This window comes from Rattus norvegicus, chromosome 5 (genome assembly GCF_021556685.1).
Source record: "Rattus norvegicus strain SHRSP/BbbUtx chromosome 5, alternate assembly SHRSP_T2T, whole genome shotgun sequence".
In the NCBI taxonomy this organism is placed as follows: Eukaryota; Metazoa; Chordata; class Mammalia; order Rodentia; family Muridae; genus Rattus; species Rattus norvegicus.
This window is the reverse complement of record NC_141538.1, coordinates 143,289,773-143,308,594: the sequence shown is the minus strand read 5'-3', so window position 1 is coordinate 143,308,594 and position 18,822 is coordinate 143,289,773. Positions and strand designations below refer to the sequence as shown.

Here is an 18,822-nt window from a genome sequence, read left to right as displayed (position 1 = left end):
AGCTAGGAAAGCCACCTATGTAAAGCACGTTGGACTCCGAACACGCGCCACGTCACTTCCGCTCGCGTGACGCGACTTCCTGAGAGCGCGCGGCGCTTGCCATGGGTTGCCCGGGCTCCGCCTCTGCCCTGCTCCCGCCTCCTCCTAGTCTAGCAACCGCCAAGCGTCCCTTCCATAGCAACTTCCAGGGCATCTAGCAGCCCTGGGTTCTTAGTGAGAGAAAGAGAGAAAGAGAGTAGCCTTTCCTCAGGCCAACGCATGAATTGATAGGAATTTGCTCTCTGAACTTTTCTAAAAGTGTCCCAGCAATAGCAGGCAAATATCAGAACAGGTCACATACCCTTCCTTTAAATTTTAGGCTGGAGTAGAGCAGTTTCTAGTAAGCAACAGACTTTGGGTTCAAGACTCAGTCAAAGAGAGAGAGAGAGAGAGAGAGAGAGAGAGAGAGAGAGAGAGAGAGAGAGAGAGAGAGAGAGAGAGAGAGAGAGAGAGAGAGAGAGAGAGAGAGAGAGAGAGAGAGAGAGGAAGAAGAAGGAGGAGGAGGAGGAGAGAGGAGAGGAGAGGAGAGGGAGGGAGGGAGAGAGAGAGAGAGAGAGAGGAGAGAGAGAGAGAGGAAGAAGAAGGAGGAGGAGGAGAGAGGAGAGGAGAGGAGAGGGAGGGAGGGAGGGAGGGAGAGAGAGAGAGAGAGAGAGAGAGAGAGAGAGAGAGAAAGAAAAGAGAGAGAGAAGAAAAAGGAAGGAAGGAAGGAGATGTTTCAGTGGTTAAGAGCACTGACTGCTCTGCTCTTCTAGAGGTCCTGAGTTCAATTCCCAGCAACCACATGGTGGCTCACAACCATCTATAGTGGGATCTGATGCCCTCTTCTGGTATGTCTGAAGACAGCTACAGCGTAAATGAATCTTTAGAAAAAAAAAAGATTTCTAATTCTCTAATGGCTTATCACAAAGAAAGACAGATTCAAACTCCTTCCCATTCTTATAAAACGTGTGATCTGGCTCCGTTTTCTCTGACCTCATTTCCTCTGATCTCCTTCTGACATTTATACTGAATGTTGTTCTGTCTGAATCAGTGTTTCCCTGATCGGCATAGCTGGTTCCTTCTGGTCCATTCCTGCTCAAATATCATCTATCCACAGGATTACAGACACCAGCAAATACATCAGCACGGTGGCGCACACCTATAATACCCACGCTCAAAGGCAGAGGAAGGAAGATTGCCAAGTTCCAGGCCTGTCCACATAATATAGCAAGACCTTGTCTCAAAAGAAGGAGGAGGAAGAAGAGGAGGAAGAGAAATAGGAAGAGAAGGAGAAAGAGGAGGACAGGTAGGGGAGGAGAGGAAGGAGAAAGTAGAAGAAGAGAGGAAGGAGGAGGTAGAGGAGGAGAGGAAGGAGGAAGAGAAGATCAAGAAAAAAATACAGGGGGTTGGGGATTTAGCTCAGCGGTAGAGTGCTTGCCTAGGAAGCACAAGGCCCTGGGTTCGGTCCCCAGCTCCAAAAAAAAAAAAAAAAAAAAAAAAAAAGAAAAGAAAAGAAAAGAAAAGAAAAGAAAATACAGGAAACAGTGAAATTTGGTTCTTTTTTTTTTTTTTTTCGGAGCTGGGGACCGAACCCAGGGCCTTGTGCTTCCTAGGTAAGCGCTCTACCACTGAGCTAAATCCCCAGCCCCGTGAAATTTGAATTTCAGATTAAAAATAAATAAACACACTTGCTAGCTTATATTCCATTCATGGTTTAGGATAACTTAAAGAATCTAAGAAAACATGATATACTTGAGAGGCTAGGAGGATTGCCACAAGTTCAAATCCAGCTTGAACTACATAGAGAGACCCTACATCGAAAAATTCTCTTTTCACGGTTCACTTGTTTTCAGATTGAGCTACATGCTCTTATTTTATCTGGCAGTTTATCCTTTTGGCAGAAGTATTTCTGAGTTATTGATTTAAGTCAGCCATTTTCTTCCCAGTATTCCATTCTGCCTCACGGCACATGCCACTAGCTGAAATGGTCCTATTCACAGGGGCATTGGCTGCTTTCCCATAAGCTTCAGGGGAGTGGAAACCAGGTACATTACTCACCTCTGTGTCCTCAGAACTTAACAAAGCAGAGTGTGCTGGCATGAGCCTCTAACCTCAGCATTTGAGGTTAGACTATGCTAGCCGTGAGTTCAAGGACAGTCTAGCCTGGGCTGTATAGGGAGGTACAAGCCAAACTGTAGAACAAGATATTATCTGTTTGCTTGCTTGCTTTTTGAGACAGGGTTTCTCTTTGCAGCCCTGGCTGTCCCGAAACTCACTCTGTAGTACATGCTGGCCTCCAGAGTGCTGGGATTAGGGTGGGTGCCACCTCCAGCCTGGCATGGCCCTCCAAGACATTATTTTGAGAGAGAGAGAGAGAGAGAGAGAGAGAGAGAGAGAGAGAGAGAACCGAAGTGTCACAAAGGTGCAGTTAAATATGCAAAGGTCCCTGGACTCAAAAATCAAAATCACTTTGAACAAGCACCTGACATAAAATATAAAATAAGGCCTTCCTAAATCTTCCTTGGATAAATAAGGAATGACAGGGTGGGGGTGTCTCTTGTCTAATCTGTTTCCGAGGTTTCAACAAAGAACCTTCTCTGTTGGGACTTGAGTTGCTGGGAGTGTCTATGTGTGTGCCTTTGAGAAGGACCAGAAAAGTGCTAGTTGAGTAAGATCCATGAGAAGCGTGGAGCCCTTGGGTTTGAGCTCATGTTGCAAAAAGAAAACCTGTGGCAAAGTACTCCAGTTGAAAGAGGTACAATTGAGCGTTTCTCTGAGTCTAAAACAAACAAACCCCGGAACTATTCTTTCTAGAGCTAAGGCAGACTTTGTCCCAGAGGAGAGGTGGAAGTCTCCCTCCCTTCTTAAGCTTTGCTTTTCTTGCCTCAAGGGCGAGTGTCAGGAGGCTCAACTCTGCTAGGAGGGCCCTACCGGTGATCTTTGCCTAAGGGGACTCTGACAACCAATCAAAACTGCACATTCGGTGAGGGGCTGGAGATGGTCCCTCCCGCCATACTCCATCCCTTTGATCCCCAAATGAGGGTACAAGAGCCTCCTCCCAGAAAGAAGATTAGATTAATGTGTTTCTGATGCCTCCACTTGGTGCAAACCAGAATAAACACGAATGGCAAAAATCAGCTCGTGAGCTCATGCAGGCTTTGATCAGAGACATAATTTCATTATGAAATTTTGAATCAGGCTGTTATGAAGTCTTGCCAAAGAGTTTTATTTTCCCAGATGATATGGTGGGTTGTTTCTCTCCTCTTTCCTACCCTGCTTATGTTGACTGTACAAATTTCCCATTACTTTTACAGTCTGACCTATCAACCCTTCGAACAGCATTTGCTGAGCCTAACAGCCACCCTCGGTCCTACTAGCAAACGAGGCGCCTGACAGAGGCGAGCTTAGCTCACGTTTTGTCTATCCCACTTCCCACGGTTATAATACCGACACCGTACTTCACTCATTTCCCCCCTTAACGCCAGGCAGCTAGAGGAGGCAAGACACCCCCAGGATCACAGTTCTTCATGCATTCTGCCACACTCATGGGTCATACAACAAAGAATGACTTAGCAACCCGAAAGCTTGCAGGGCGATTCCACGAGTTTATGGAACACACGTACATGAACACACGTTGCAAACTCAGTCCGTACGGTGCAGAAGCAATGCTTTCTCTCTTTCTCTAGGCCCAGATTAGCACCTCATCCTCTGCAGTCCTCTTGCTTTTAGCCACGAGCCTGTATGGATGGGAGTGAAACAAGTCTCAGATGGATGCTGCTGTTTTCACAGGAAGCTGAGAAGCCTGACCTCACTGTCATCTTCTTGTTGGTGTCCGGTGGGTAAACAGCAGAGGCTTCTAAAGAAGACATTTTTTTTTCAGTGTGGCCTGAGGACCACCAGCATCAAAATCACTTGGGGGAGTGGGTTAAAAACGCAGCCTCTTGAAGAGCTTCCCAGCTCCACTTGATTAAAGATAGGGGCTCAAATGTAAAATAACCTACCTTTTTTTTTTTGGTTCTTTTTTTTCGGAGCTGGGGACCGAACCCAGGGCCTTGCGCTTCCTAGGTAAGCACTCTACCACTGAGCTAAATCCCCAGCCCCTAATAACCTACCTTTTAATGGTCTATTTTTCCCTCCAGCACTGGGTTAAACTAGGTCCAGCAGCATGATAGGCAAGTGTTTAACATGGCCATGCCTTAAGTTACCCGAGAGATACTAGGGATCACACGTAGGGCCTTATCCATTCTAGGTAAGCACTCTGCTACTGGAGTTAGATCCCTAGCTCCCTCGTGACTCTTGTATATTGAGATGTTTTCCTCATTTTGTTATTATTGTTTTGTTGATATTGGATCTCGTATAGCCCAGGTTGGCCTCAAACTTGGCATGTAGATGAGGATGACCCGGAACTTCTGATTCTCATGTCTCTACCTCCCGTGTTCTGGGATTAGAGGCATACTGTGTACTGTGCTGCTTTGTGCTATGCTGGGGATCAAGCCCAGGACTTCAAACTGGCCGTCAAGCACTGTCTCAGTCCACAGTCTCACATCCACAGCCTCTGCACAGATGCTTTAGCTCTGAAAAGCAAACCCTCCCCCTGAAAGTTACCCTGTGGCTCCCTGATAACCTGACCAGAAGCCTGCCTAACAAGGCTTGGTTTCAGCAATCTTGCGTCCTCTCATTTTCTCCAGCAAAGCCAAGGTAGAGAAGGCTGAAGCGGGCTCTAGTGCTCTCTGAAAATCTGTCTTGGCTCTGCCCCAAGTGTCTGTGTTTACTCTGCAGCCCAGGGTCCTTATCCCTTGGCAGTGCTTCATTGTAAGGTCATTAGCTCTTAATTAGTGCCAGCTTGTTGGCTTGCGCCTCACAGCTGAGCTGCCACAGAGACTCCTCACTCATTCTCTTTGGGTCTCGCTCTCTGACGGCAGAATCCCAGCTGCCGGGGTGAGTTGCAACCCGAGAAGAGATGGGTGCCTCAGGTGTAGAATCCCAGAATTCAGAAGGCTGAAGCAGGAAGATTGCTCTGAATTCATAGCCAGCCAGAAGATAGGGACCTTACCTTCAAGCAAGCAAAGGAATAAAGAGAGAACTGGAGAGAGTAAGTACTGAGTGTCTGCTCAGCGTGGGCTAAGCCCCAGGGTCCATCCCCAAGCCCAGAAAACCCAACAAGGTGCTGGTTGCCTGCAATCTCACATTCAGGAGGCAGAGACAGGAGAGGCAAAAGTTCAAGGTCATTCTTAGCTACAAGTCCAGCTGGAGGCCAGGCTGGCAAATATAAGAGCTGAATCTAGAGTGACTGCCACCAGATGTGAAACCGTACAAGTGCCAAAGCCGGAAGTGCTAAACAGAAAAGGAGTCCTCATACGGCCTCACCCGGCTGCTGCATGTATGTATCCTGTGCGTGCAATGCCCATGGAGAACAGAAGAGAGCATCAGGCTCCCTGGTACTGTGGTTACAGATGGTTGTGAACTGCCTGGTGTGGCTGCTGGGAGCCAATCCTGTCTTCTGCAAGAGCGCCAAGTGCTCCTAACCGACTGCCATCTCTCCAGCCCCACGCCTCCATTTTCAATTTAGAACGTCCAGGAGGATTTTTAGATAAGGATGCCACGAGCCGGTGGAGAAACTTCTCTCTTGGCATTGCTCAAATGTCAGGGGTAAGAAGGTCTTCAAGAGACACCCAGAGGCCCCATCCACTACCGCTGTCCTGCTGCCAAGGGTCATGTCTGGGTCTGTGGCTCTACTGCAGCAGGGGTTTGCGTCGATTCAGTGGTCAGTGCTACCATCAAAGGTCAAGCAGATAGTAGTGGTCTGGGCTGCCACCTGTGTCCTAGAGCAGCGTTGAGCGGGTCCCTAATCCAGGCAACTAGGGAGGGCTAGAGCTAGCCCCTGGTGTCATTGGGTGTACAGAGCTGGCAGGTTGATCAACTCAGCCAAAACCCAGGCCCAGGTCTAAGGCTTTGAGCTGGCCCACCCCATCTAATCCCGCCTATGAGTTGTTGGAGCATTTGAAGGGAATGGCCCTGCAGAACCAAAGCTGCAAGATCTCCATGACTCAGGGTGACTGCAGGATACCCAAGAGGAATTCCGGTGAGGTTCCAGTCTTGATAGTGCAGCAGAAGCCAGGGGCCTCGAACCAGACCAATGACTCATTGAAATGAACATTTACAAGTAAAGATGTTTGGGCGAAAGGGTTTACTGTGTGGCACACGGAAGCTTCTGTGGTGAGATGGTTTGTTCTTATTCTTTAATTTTTCATGTTGGGGGAGGAGGTTATAAGAGTGGGGGAGGCAGATATGGAAGGACTGGGAAATGAGTGGGATTTGGGGGTACATGATGTGAAATTCACAAAGAATTAATAAAAAAAAAGTAGGAAACAAGTCTTCAAAAAGGTCCCTATATTAAGCTTTGGAATAATAACCAGAGATCTTTTGCTCCTTCCTATAGCTGGGTCCCCATTGTTCCCAGCTGCTTACAAACAACCTGGGGAACACCCTTCTGAGATACTGTTAATACACTTTCATCGTTGGCCTGGTTTAGGTAACTCCAAGACACTGGCTGCATCCTCAGAAATACATCCAGGACGCTCACTGATGTGGGAACCGGAAGTCTAATTCCAAATTATAGATAGCTGTTAAGCTCCAAGGAGGCTGAAAGCCCATATTAAGTCATCTCTCCAGGGTCAGTGTGTTTCTTATTATATTTGATATCTATCTGTCCAGTGATCCTTTTGATTTTTTTAAGCCGTTAGACTGAATCTCTGTGTAATTCTCCCCCTCCTCTGCCTGCCTCCCCCCTTTTCCTTAGGAAAACACTTTTTTTTCTTTTTTTTTTTTCTTTTCTTTTTTTCGGAGCTGGGGACCGAACCCAGGGCCTTGCGCTTGCTAGGCAAGCGCTCTACCACTGAGCTAAATCCCCAACCCCAGGAAAACACTTTTTAAAACAGTGCTCACCAGGTCCCCTGGCTTGTTTCCAGAAGAATCCTGTCACACAGACAGACAAGTCTGAGGAATCAACCTTTAAAACCATTGTGCCCCTGAGGAAACCTATCAGATGGCCAGCCTTACCCTTAGGCAGCTTCTCGCCAAGAAGATACTGAGGTTTTCTATGACCTCTCTCCATCCTTCTTGCTCTCATGTCTGGTCTGGTCTAGATTGGGGGCAAAACCTTAAATGCAAAGCAGAAATGGCCGTGAATGTGTAGGAGAAAAGTTAAGGTGAACACCTTCTCAAGCAGACAATGAAAAGGTGGCCCAGTCCTTATTTGCACAAGATTTCATGTATTTCCATCAATATGTGTGGTGTGGGATGGGGTGGGATGCTTGCCTACATAAGGGTGGGGCACCTGTGTACACCTGCGCACAAGCCTCCGATTGACATTAAGAGTCTTCCTTGATTATTTCCTGTCAGGTCTCAGGAACCCAGGGCAGATGGCTAGTTGAGGTGCCCATTAACACCTCGAAGTGCATGCTGGCCAGCTCTCCCAGCATTACTCAGTACCTATGACTCCTCTCAACACTTAGCCTCCCTCTTCCAGGGGCTGCGTTTCCATTTCCCTGCCTGGAGCCTGATTCCTGTATAACTCAGCAATTTTGGCTACACCAGTCTCTGGCTTCTTGGCCTGGGTCTCCCTCCCCCTCCCTCCTCTCACGGTCTGGTTTGGTCTGCCAGCATCTACAATAAGAATTTTCGGGGTTGGGGATTTAGCTCAGTGGTAGAGGGCTTGCCTAGGAAGCGCAAGGCCCTGGGTTCGGTCCCCAGCTCTGAAAAAAAGAAAAGAAAAAAAAATAAGAATTTTCTCCACACTTTAGGAATAGGCATGTCCTCCTCCCATACATTCTGTTTCCTGCATTATCTACCTTGCATATTAAGCCAGGGTCTCTCAGGGGAATCCCAGAGCTTACCAAAATGATGCAGCTAGCCAGCTTGTTCAAGAGATCTCATCTCCACCTGCTGAGTGCTGGAATTACTAAAGGCTACCATGTCTGCCTGGCTTTTAATTGGGTGCTGGGGGGTCTAAACTCTGCGGCCCTCGCTATTGCAACAAAGGCTTGATATCTCTTGAGTCATTTCCTTCCCCAGCCCTTGTGTAAATTTTTTTGTAAAGATTTATTTATTTTATGTATATGAGAACACTGTCTTCAGCCACACCAGAAGAGGGCATTGGATCCCATTATAGATGGTTGTGAGTCACCATGTGGTTGCTGGGGATTAAACTCAGGACCTCTGGAAGAGCAGTCAGTGCTCTTAACCGCTGAGCCATCTCTCCAGCCCTGTAAATTTGTTTTGTTTTGTTTTGTTTTAAAGACAGGGTTACACTGTGTAGCTCTGGCTGTTTTAGAACTCCTATGTAGAACAGGATGGCCTTGAACTCATGGAGATCCAGCTGCATCTGCCTCCCAAGCGTTGGATTTAAAGGCTGCTCTATCACACCCAGCCTTTGTATAACCTTTAAGAATCCTGATTAAAATATGATCAGTCCTTCATCTTTGGAAAAAAAACTCTCCTCCTAACACATCCTACAAATGAGAATAGAGGAACTTTCTAGTTACTTTTAATAAATGTGAAGGGTTGAGAGTTGTCTGTGACCCTAGGGTGCCTCTCCACTCTGTCCAGGACCTGGTAGTTGGATTTCTACCAAGATTCTCCCCTCCCACATCATCAGTGTTCATTAAAAAAAAGAAGAAGAACCAAATCATTTAGCTTATTCCCCAGCACAGGGGTAGGCAGACTTACAACCCACTGGCCAAATCCCACCCACTGCCTATTTTTATATGGCCCTAAAGCTAAGAATGGATTTTAGTTTCTTAAATGGTTGAAAAAGTCAAAATAAAAATAACGTTTTATGACGCATGAAAGTGATATGAAATTCAAATTTCAGGGTTCATAAATAAGGTTTTACTGGAACACAGCCACGCCATTTGTTTACATATGGCCTTTGGCTGCTTTGGCACTACAAGGAAGAGATGAATTGCGGCAACAGACAACATATGGTCCACAGAGCCTAAAAATATTTTTACTCCCTGGCCCTTTACAGGATGCCTTGCCCACATCCCCATCCAAGGACACTGGTGTGCATTCTCCGAGTTGACTAGGCGTGCCACGGACAGATGATGCAGACGCTATTGTTCTTTGAGAGTGGTCCCCATTCCAAGATGGAATACCTCCTGAGCCCCCATCCCCCCCATCCCCAACCCCCCATCCCCTCTCCATTCCCGCAGGCTCTGGAAATTCAAACCAGGCCCCCCCTGTACATCTGAGTGTAGCTGATGCTTTCGTGGGCCAGCAGAGGGCTCTTTGAAGAGGTTTACATTTCATAGGGAGAGGCAGAGAGGCTGTCTAGAGGCCAAATAGGGTCTATTTGAGCCTATTTGATGTATGGGAGCTCTCCCCATTCCCCAACAAGTCCCGGGATTTTTCCCCCTTCTGATCTCAGAAAAGAAGAAGAGGACTTCAAGAAGCAACTCAGGGGTTGGGGATTTAGCTCAGTGGTAGAGCGCTTGCCTAGGAAGCACAAGGCCCTGGGTTTGGTCCCCAGTTCCGAAAAAAAGAACCAAAAAAAAAAAAAAAAAGCAACTCAGAAAGTCTGTTTACCTGGATTCTCCATGACTTACTTTGGTGACCTTAGTCAGAGCATGGGAGGAAAGAATTTTTTTTGTTTTTGTTTTTTCCATCCTGGTCCTGGCACACTGGGGTCTTCAGGCCATGACAGCCACTGGGAGAGAAACTGCCAGCTACAGCTGTGGTGAGCCCCTCCTGAGCAGTCATGAGCCATGGATCCAGATGGACTTGGTGGAGAGGTGGAGGCTGATAGAAGGCTCTGTGAACTGCAGGCATTGTTTATGAGGACATGTGATCCAACCTATGAAAGCCTCTTCCTGCAAGTGAGGAAGACTCTGAACAAGTAGGAGACCGACATGCAAAGGGGAGACAGGCTTTGCAAATGAGTCACATTATCTCCAGCCAAGCAATAGCAGAGCCAAGCTAAGCCCCATCCTAACTTCCCTACTTATTACTGTGTTCTTTGGTTACCTCATTTCTACCCCCTGGCCCCGTGCCTCAGTTTCCTCATCTATAAAACAGGCATGACAATGGTGGTCTAGCTCACAAGGCTGAGCTGAGGGTCAAGGGAAGCATTGCAAGGCCAAGGTTGAACAGGTGTGGGCATCGTATAAATGTTAGCTGTACTTAAGTTTCCAGTTGCATCAACATCCTTAGGAGACCTGGGCAGGGAAGACAAGCAGTGAACACCTCAAGCACTTCTTCCTTTTCTTTCTTTCTTTTTCTCTCTTTCTTTTTTCCTTCCTTTCTTCCTTTTTTCCTTCTCTCCTTCATGACTAACGATACTTTTATTTTCTAACAATTTTTCTACTGCTTCAGTACTTTCCTCTCAGACAAGACAAATTTTAGAACGGGACTTTGTGGCCCTTTCTCTTCTTGTTTCTTCCCAACTTAAAATGCTCACATTTCCTAAGGGCCAGCGACCTCTCAGCTCTGCAGTCAGCCTGAGCATCCTCATCTCTGTGGTTTTGGCCTTCTGTTAGAAAACTGGTCCTGTTTGACCACGATAGCCACGCTGCATCTGATGTCCTTCTTACGACCAGGTCACACTCTGAGGCTGACGCCTGCCCCATTTCTGACATAAAGTCCTTTGGGTTTTAGGTACATTGACCATCTTTATGGTGGAGGTGTACACATCCATGAAAAATGAGATCGGGTGTCCGAGATTGCTACCTCAAGCTGATCCCACCGAACGGAAGGGGCTCAAGCACTGATATCAGGAGGGGACGTTCAACTAGAAAGTGTGACCACAGATAAGTTGAAAATGGATGGACAATCCACAGCAATGCAGAGGAGGCTACTGCTGAGGGAAGGGAAAAAACTGTACTGGGCACCAGTGAATAATGAGAAGAGAAGATGGGGCAGGAGATGAGAGCAGCAGGCCATACCCCTGGAGAGTTGGGGTGTAGTACTCCGGCCTTGTCAGAACTAGTACTGGCCAAACACAGGGGGATGGAAAGTCAGGTTGCTTTGGGCCCAGTATTCCAATGATCTTTAGTACTCAGCCCACCTTTCTCCCCCGCTTTACTCCTAGAAGGAAAGAGGAGTCAGAAGCACCAACAATTATCATCTCCAGTGACAGGTAATAAAAGCAAAGAACAAAAACCCAAACCGCTCTGTCCCAGAGAGGTAGTCCAGTCAATAAAGTACTTGCCTTGAAAACATAAGAACCCAAGTTCAATTCCTAGAACCTACATAAAAAAAATCTGGGTGTGGTGACCCATGCTTGTAGTACCAGCACTGGGAAGGTGGGGACAAGTGAGTATCTAGGGGCTCACTGGCTGGCCAGCCTAGCTTAATTCATAAGTGCCACACCGATGAGACCTCATCTCCAAAAACAAGTGGATGGTGCCTGAGGAATGACATCCAAGGTTGACCTCCACCTTCCACACACATGTTCACACACCTGTGTGCATGCCTGTACACACTATGTACACAAAGGGGAAAAAAGCAAGTGGGACCTTCTCATTAATTCTCTTTTTTCTATTTATCTACTATTTAGCCCAAGATAGCAGAAGGCAAGTGTCACTGGTTGAAGATCCAGGAGACGTATTAAAAGGGAAGTCATGAAGACTTGAAGGACTTTCAAGTGCACATTAAAACAAATTATAATAAGGGAGACTAAGGCTTGTGGTGCACAGGACGGTAACAGCTCTCCAGAAGAGCAGAGAAGCCCAACTCAGCCGGGATGGGGAGGGCTCAGAAGGATCAGAGGTTGAAGCATGTTTGAGAAAAGAAAAAGAACTAGTGGAAACAGGAGAAGGGTAAGCCATGGGAATCAGCGAGAAATGTGTTTGTGAGAAAGCGAGACTCGATGTCTGTGGACACTTTGTTGGTTTGGTGGCAGGGAAAGAATTGTAAATATGCGTGGCAGGCAAATACCTCGTACAATAAAATATCTTGGGAAAATGAATGTGAGGGCAGGAGAGAAATCAAGCACAATCTGTCGGCAACGGTCCTGCCCTTGGGAGAGAGGCCAAGTGTATATTCAAGGGAGTCGTTGCCAGAGTCTCCAAGCCTCGGGGGCAGAGTGGAGGTCTGAGCCAGATTTGTTCGGCGTATTTCAACCTGGCACAAGCAATTTTTATCAGGCAGGGAGGCACAGACACTCTTCTCTACTAGGAACACGGCTCTTGAGCTGGTGGAGTGAGTTGGAATTCTACTCCAGTGCCCAGAGAGTGAGTGGCTCTGGTTTCAGCCAGTTCCAGTTGTCTCCTCTCTGGACTTCTGAGTGCTACTGTGAGTCTGGCCAGCTACTTAAGTCCAGACCAGTCCAGTGTCCTTCAGGAAGAGCAGTCAGAAGCAGGCCATGCCACCATTAGGAACCCTAATCCTCATGTAGAACCCTCGGAGACAAATCTACCAAGTAAAGATGTTTGGATTCAAATGTCAGGGTCTGCATTGGGGAGACAACTGGGTCAGTGAGATGTGTACCTGAGTCGGTCACCAGAACTCATGTTAAGATTCTGGGTGTGGTGGCATGCACTAGTAATTCCAGCCCTGGGAAGGCTCAGAGAGGTAGATCTCTAGAGCTTTCTGGCTAGCCAGCCTAACCTATTTAGTGAAGTCCAGGCTAGGGAAGAAACTATTAGAAAAAAATCACACACACGCTCTCTCTCTCTCTCTCTCTCTCTCTCTCATGAACACACACATTTACATGTACATCTGCACATACATGCTCCCAGCATGTACCCAAACGTTGGATTTTGTAACAATCACGAAGTTGCTCTGCCCTTGGCCTTGATGTCACATCAAAGCCCACCCCACCCCCATTCCAACACTCAAGAGGGTGGCACAGCATTGCCCTTGCCCAAATGTCTATCCTGATGTGAACCCCATCCCCCAGACAGGCCTGAGGACAGCTGAGGGCCACAACTCACTGACCCATCATCTGACCACAGCCTTCTTCTTTCCCTCTACCTCACACCAGCCCCCGTTCCTTAAGAGGACATTTCGAGGGGTTGGGGATTTAGCTCAGTGGTAGAGCGCTTGCCTAGGAAGCTCAAGGCCCTGGGTTCGGTCCCCAGCTCCGAAAAAAAGAACCAAAAAAAAAAAAAAAAAAAAAAAAAAAAAAGAACATTTCGAATGGTCTCTGGAAATGTGACATCCTGGTCATCACCACTTTTGCCAAGTTTACCCTTCCAGGGGTGGTATCAGAAAGTGCTTCTGCTGTTCCTTAAGCCACACCACCTCCATTGCCAGACTCTGGCTGCCTTAGTATTACCCATTCCATTTTCTGTCCCCAGTCTCTGCTCAGCCTTCTCCTGTCTCCATACCCTGGGGCTGCTGGCTTATTCTTTTTGGAGATGAACTCATTGTTGACTTTAACTCACTTCGATGTTTCCCAGGGAAGCATGCTGGCAGGAGGCCCACCCGGCTCCTTGAAGAAGACAGCCGGGGTAGGGCCAAGACTGGAAGCCAGAGGCGATGGAACCGCCAAATGCTTCCCGTTTTATGGACAGGCCTGGCTCAACCTGAAGACATTCCAAACACCCAGTCAACAGTCATGGTCTATATGAGATTGGAGAGGGAGCCACTAGAAACCAATCCTTTGAGAACAGGAAACTCAGCTGGAGGAAGAAGCTGGCCTTGTCCATGGACCAGATTCAACGGATGAGGAAAAGGAACCTCATCATCAATAATCAATAATCAAAGGCTGGCAGCTTGCTGGGAGCTGGCCCCTGCCCTCTTCCCCACACAGGAGTGGGTCCAGCCAGGAACCCATCTCACCCACCTCTCTGCACCAAGCCCCAGGGAGGGCAGGCGAGGGAGGAACCATTTTTCACATACTTTCTCTTTCAGAACGCAGCCCTTGTTTCGCAATTTCCTACTTAAGTTCTGGAAGGCTGTAGGGCATGTATCCAAGCTACCTTCTCCAGCTGTGGGCCAGAGTCCCCCTATGGTCAAGCACCAACCTGGTAGGCAATGCCTGCTGGACGTAGGTAGGAGCTCACGATGCTAATTCTCCTGCATCCCACCAATGAAAACTCATTCCAGACAGAGCAGGTTACCAACTCCACAATGAGGGGCTCTACCACACCCCTGGCAGGTGTCTATTCTTCCCGCTGTTAGTTCTTTCTCTGGAAGAGCCGGGAGGTAGGCCACAGCAAAGCAGGTGCATCTCAGCATCCCCCAAAGGCGATCAGTCTTCAGATCACCTCCTCCTGGGCTGGAGAGATGGCTCAGCGGTTAAGAGCACTGACTGCTCTTCTAGAGGTCCTGAGTTCAATTCCCAGCAACCACATGGGGGCTCAAAACCATCTGTAAAGGGATCTGATGCCCTCTTCTGGTGTGTCTGACAGCTACAGTGTACTGATGCATAAAATAAATGAATAAATCTGTAAAAAAAAAAGTTAAAAAAAGAAATAAACAGATCACCTCCTCCTTAGAATAAGGCTTTTGTTCTTGTCACTTCCACCTACAACAGATCAAGCCCCTGCCATTTCCAATGAATCCATTTAGTCTTGCCAGACAGAACCTGTTGTAGAAGCCTGTTTCCCCATTCCTTACTACCATGGAGGTTTCCACTGCGCGTGAGACCCATAGCTGGAGGGTTCTGAGGCAAAAAGCCAACACCTGGGGGCCTGGCCCTTGGTTAGGGATGTGGAGCAGGGCCTTAGTGCTGGCCCTAGCTCTGAATTCTCTCCCAGTCCTCTTAAACCAAACCAAACAAGCCAGATGAGAGGGGGAAATCCCCACTTGAAAAATCCAGAAAATGCGTAACCTCATCACCCCAAACAATGGGGCGGGAAATATACCAGAGCTGGAGGTGGGAAAGACGGCCAGAAATGTAAGTGCGTGACCCCATAGAGGAGAGCTAACATTTTCCAAGCTATGCAGGCAAATAAAGACATAGAATGTTTTCGCCATTTAACCCTGGAGCAGAGAGAAGCATCTCGACATGGATATATGGCCTCCCCCAGCACTTGCTCACCCTCCAAAGCACCAGGTACCTCCTCAGGACCACCCGTGGTTGTAGGCCTCTCTAGGATTCCAGCCTCAAGTAGGCGTTTTAGCACTGTGAGCCATTAACCGCTCCTCACTTTTAAACCCACATCATCACCCAGCTCAGAAACAGACAAGAATAAGCCCCAGGGCTCATTGTATTCACAATGTGTGAGGGTGGCATTTGGACGTTCACAGAGAATGAGAACAGCTCCTGAGTGGTCATCCTGCAGATGTGGAAGCATCTAAATACTCAGGACTTCCTGGGGTCACGGACACCCTCCCTGAGTTGCTCAGATCCCAGGGGTGGCTTCTAGAAGTGAAGGAGTAAGGAGAAGCTGAACCCAGAACATCAACAGGGTGATCCCGGTGCTCGGGAGATCCTGGCGCTCTTATTCTGGGTCTTGCTTGGGTGTGGTTTTAAAAGAGAGCTTATGTCAGTATGGTATATGTGCCTGAATTCCCCAGGGTCATCTTGTTATAAGGCGGATTTGAATTCTTTACACACACACACACACACACACACACACACACACACACACACACAGGTATGGCTGGAGATTCTGTGGTTTTTCACAAGTTCCTGGGCGAGGCCATGATTGCAGGCTAATGGTCACATTGGAATCACCTAAGGATCTGGGAGATGGGGTGATACCAATTAGAGACAGCCAAGACACACTGAGACTGACAATTGATCTAGAAGAGAGTTGGGCCCAGGGAAACTGACACGTGATGGAGTAGAGACCAGGAACGGGGCACAGAAAGACAGGGTTGCAATAACCACCACCACAGCCACAGTCGAAGGACCTAAGAGACAGGAAAGAGGATCAGTGAGACAAACACATCCATGGAAAACTGACCAGTGAGGAAAAATTGCCAAGGACGGGAAAGGAGGCAAAGGGAGAAGCTCTAGCTTACTGTGGGCAGCCTGGCACCAGCCATGCCAAGCCAGGCTCCCGATCAGCACAAGCAGGAAAGGGATGGCAGGTCTGGGTAAAGTGACACTTGCCAGGAAGCAGGAGCACAGACCTGGGTCCTAGCTTCCTTGTTTGAGAACTTCCTCGTACCTGTATTTCCCTCTGCTAATCCAGAAGACACCTCTCTCCCAAACCCATTAGCCATTCTCTCCTTCCCTGAACTCTTGCAGAAGGTTTTAAATATGTTCTAGTCTTTTCCATTAAAAAAAAAAAAAGACCAGGGATGGTAGTATGCACCTTTAATCCCAGCACTCAGAAAGCAGAGACAGACAGATCTCTGTGAGTTCCAGGTCAGTCATTGTCATTGTGGTCTGTATACATAGCGAGTCCCTATATGAGTAAGGTTTATATAGTGAGACTCTGTCTCAAAAATAAGCAAAAGGTCTTTCTGGAGCCATTTCACATCCCTGTGATATATATAATTAATATATATATTAATCCCTCCCTTTTTGCTAGTTGAAGATCCTGAAGGAATGGATTCCTTCCTCCTGCTCCTCAAACAGCCCTGGCTAAGGAAGTCAGCGGTGTTCAAATCCCTGAACATCCCCAAATATATTTTTTCTCGGTCTCCCTGTAGCTGGTTCCTCTCAGTTCTCCCTCTTTGCTAGTTCTGAAAATTGCTATCCCTCTGCATTTCCTTCTGCCTTCCCTTTTCCAGCTCCTTTGTCAAAGGGTCCTCCACACTCTGATCTTCAGAGCCTCGGAGCCGGGCCCAAGCCCCCTCTTCACCCTGTATTCCACTTTTCCTTAGCCTCTTCCAAACCTGCACACACCCGGTGATCTTCTCTAGTCAGAACCCCACAGGACCTGTGCTTTGGTTAGGTGGTGTCTGTTCCCACTTCAGAACCAGATGGACATTCCTCCTCCTGCTGGCTTTAACACTGGTCTTCCTCACAGGCTTCCTTCTCGGCGAACTGCGCCATGTGGGTCCGGGTGTTTGAGTCAGACACTGACACCACTCTCTGTACTCCCCTCCCCCACCTCCCTGTATCCAGTGCATCACCAAACGCTTTATTCTCCAAATGCCTTTGACTTTGCTCATTTCTCTCCATTTCCAACCCCCACCCCCACCCCCTTCCTGGATAACCGCAACAGCTCCTGAGCCTCTCCAGTCACACACAAAATGCAAGTGCAGACACACAGTCTCTCACTTGTGACTGGGGCTTGGGGATGGAAGCCCAGCTCTGGAGAATCTTTCCAGAATCGCTTCTCTTCACTTGTACTCTTTGCCTTCCAGCTCTCCAGGATTCTGGCTCCTTGAACACCAACATCCTTTCTGCCACAGGGCATCTGATTATACTGTCCCCCTCTGTGTGAAACTGTGTCGTTGATGCCAGGTATGGTGGTGTACACCTTTAATCCCAGCACACAGGAAGCAGAAGCAGAGCTCTGTGAGTTCGAGGCCAACCTGGTCTACACAGTGAATTTCAGGACAGCTACGGCTATGTAGAGAAAGAATTTGCCTAAAACAGCGACGACAAGAATGACAAAACCAGAGCTGTCTTGTCCACGGCAATGACACTGGCAATGTGACCATTGAGCACTTCAAATATGGGCACTGGCAACTGAAAAGAAATTGAAGTTTTAGTGCTGGTTGATGAAATTCAAAACAAAACTATTCAATTTAATTTTTAGAGATTCAAAGAAGGAAAAGAAAAAGAAAACGTGAGCATGCGAACCTCTTTCTTTCATCAATCTTGACTTTTATGAAGTCTATAAATACAACTTAACTTTCTGACAAAAATCTTAGCATCTGAATGATATACTGTATGTGCAAAAATACACACAGAACTAGTTAAAATGTGAATGATTTCTCTAATTCTTTATGTTGGTGACATACTGAAAAGACAGTATTTTGCCTGTATTTGCTTAGGTAACAGATACTGGGCTAGGTACGCAGTGGCTACTAGACACTTCCGATGTGGCTCACAGATTTCTGCTGGACATACTGCTCTAAAACTGCCTTTCCCTGGTGCAGACACTGTTTCCTGGAACCCCTGAACGAACAGCCCTGCTCTGCCACACCCTCCTGGCCATGATGGATCAATGCCTCCTTCACAGCCAGGAATGAACCCAGAACACCGATGTACAGGCAGCGGCAGCCAGTGCTTCTGGAAAACAGGCCACCCAGAATTCAAAGCTACCCTGGGAGCTGCCTGGCTGACAGCCTTCTACGCAGCTCCCTCTAGAACCCTGGCCAGAGACCCAAAGGCAAGATGTGTTTTGTGATATCTCACTGATATCTCACGTACTTTTTTTAGTTTGATGGCTTGCTTTTAAAAGGTGTCTGTGTGTGTGTGTGTGTGTGTGTGTGTGTGTGTGTGTGTACCTGTGTTTAGACGCCTGAAGAAGTCAGAAAAGTGTGTCAGCTCCCCCTAGAGAGGGAGTTATGTGCAGTTGTGGGCCACCAGACTTAGATACAAGGAACCGAACTCAGGGTCTTTATTAGAGCAGCATACATCTTTAACTGTTAACTTATCATCCCAGCCCCTAGCTTGCCTTGTTTGAGACAAGGTCTCAGGCAGCCCAACCTGCACTCATTCCTATGTCGTTCAGGGTGGCCTTGAACTCTCTATCCTCCTGCCTGACTCCCAAGTGCTGGGATTTCGGGTGTGAACACCGTGATGGGCTTGACTTAGACTTGTTTGTTTCCTTTTGTAGTTCTGAGTATTACTTTTGTGACCATAAGCACAGCAGGTGTGTGATCAATGGTTGACCCACAGCCCCAGGTGGCTGACTTCTTAACTAAATGTTGTTCTGTCTTCCTTACCTTTAAGGACTTTACCCTTCTTTTAAAAAATTGAAGATTTAAAAAAAATTAGATTATTTA

The 18,822-nt window shown here is 47.6% G+C and overlaps 1 long non-coding RNA gene across 3 annotated transcripts; it reads left to right on the top strand.

Annotated features, from left to right (window-relative positions):
- Positions 1-4,878: 4,878 nt before the first annotated feature.
- Positions 4,879-14,455, top strand: LOC108351029 (uncharacterized). Of its 3 annotated transcripts, XR_015621129.1 has the most exons (4): positions 6,144-6,234; positions 10,672-11,152; positions 11,573-11,834; positions 13,419-14,455. It is a non-coding gene; the product is annotated as an uncharacterized LOC108351029 (long non-coding RNA). The 3 variants fall into 3 exon arrangements; XR_015621130.1 differs by lacking the exon at positions 11,573-11,834; XR_015621128.1 differs by lacking the exons at positions 10,672-11,152; positions 11,573-11,834 and having other exon boundaries at positions 4,879-6,234.
- Positions 14,456-18,822: the final 4,367 nt, after the last annotated feature.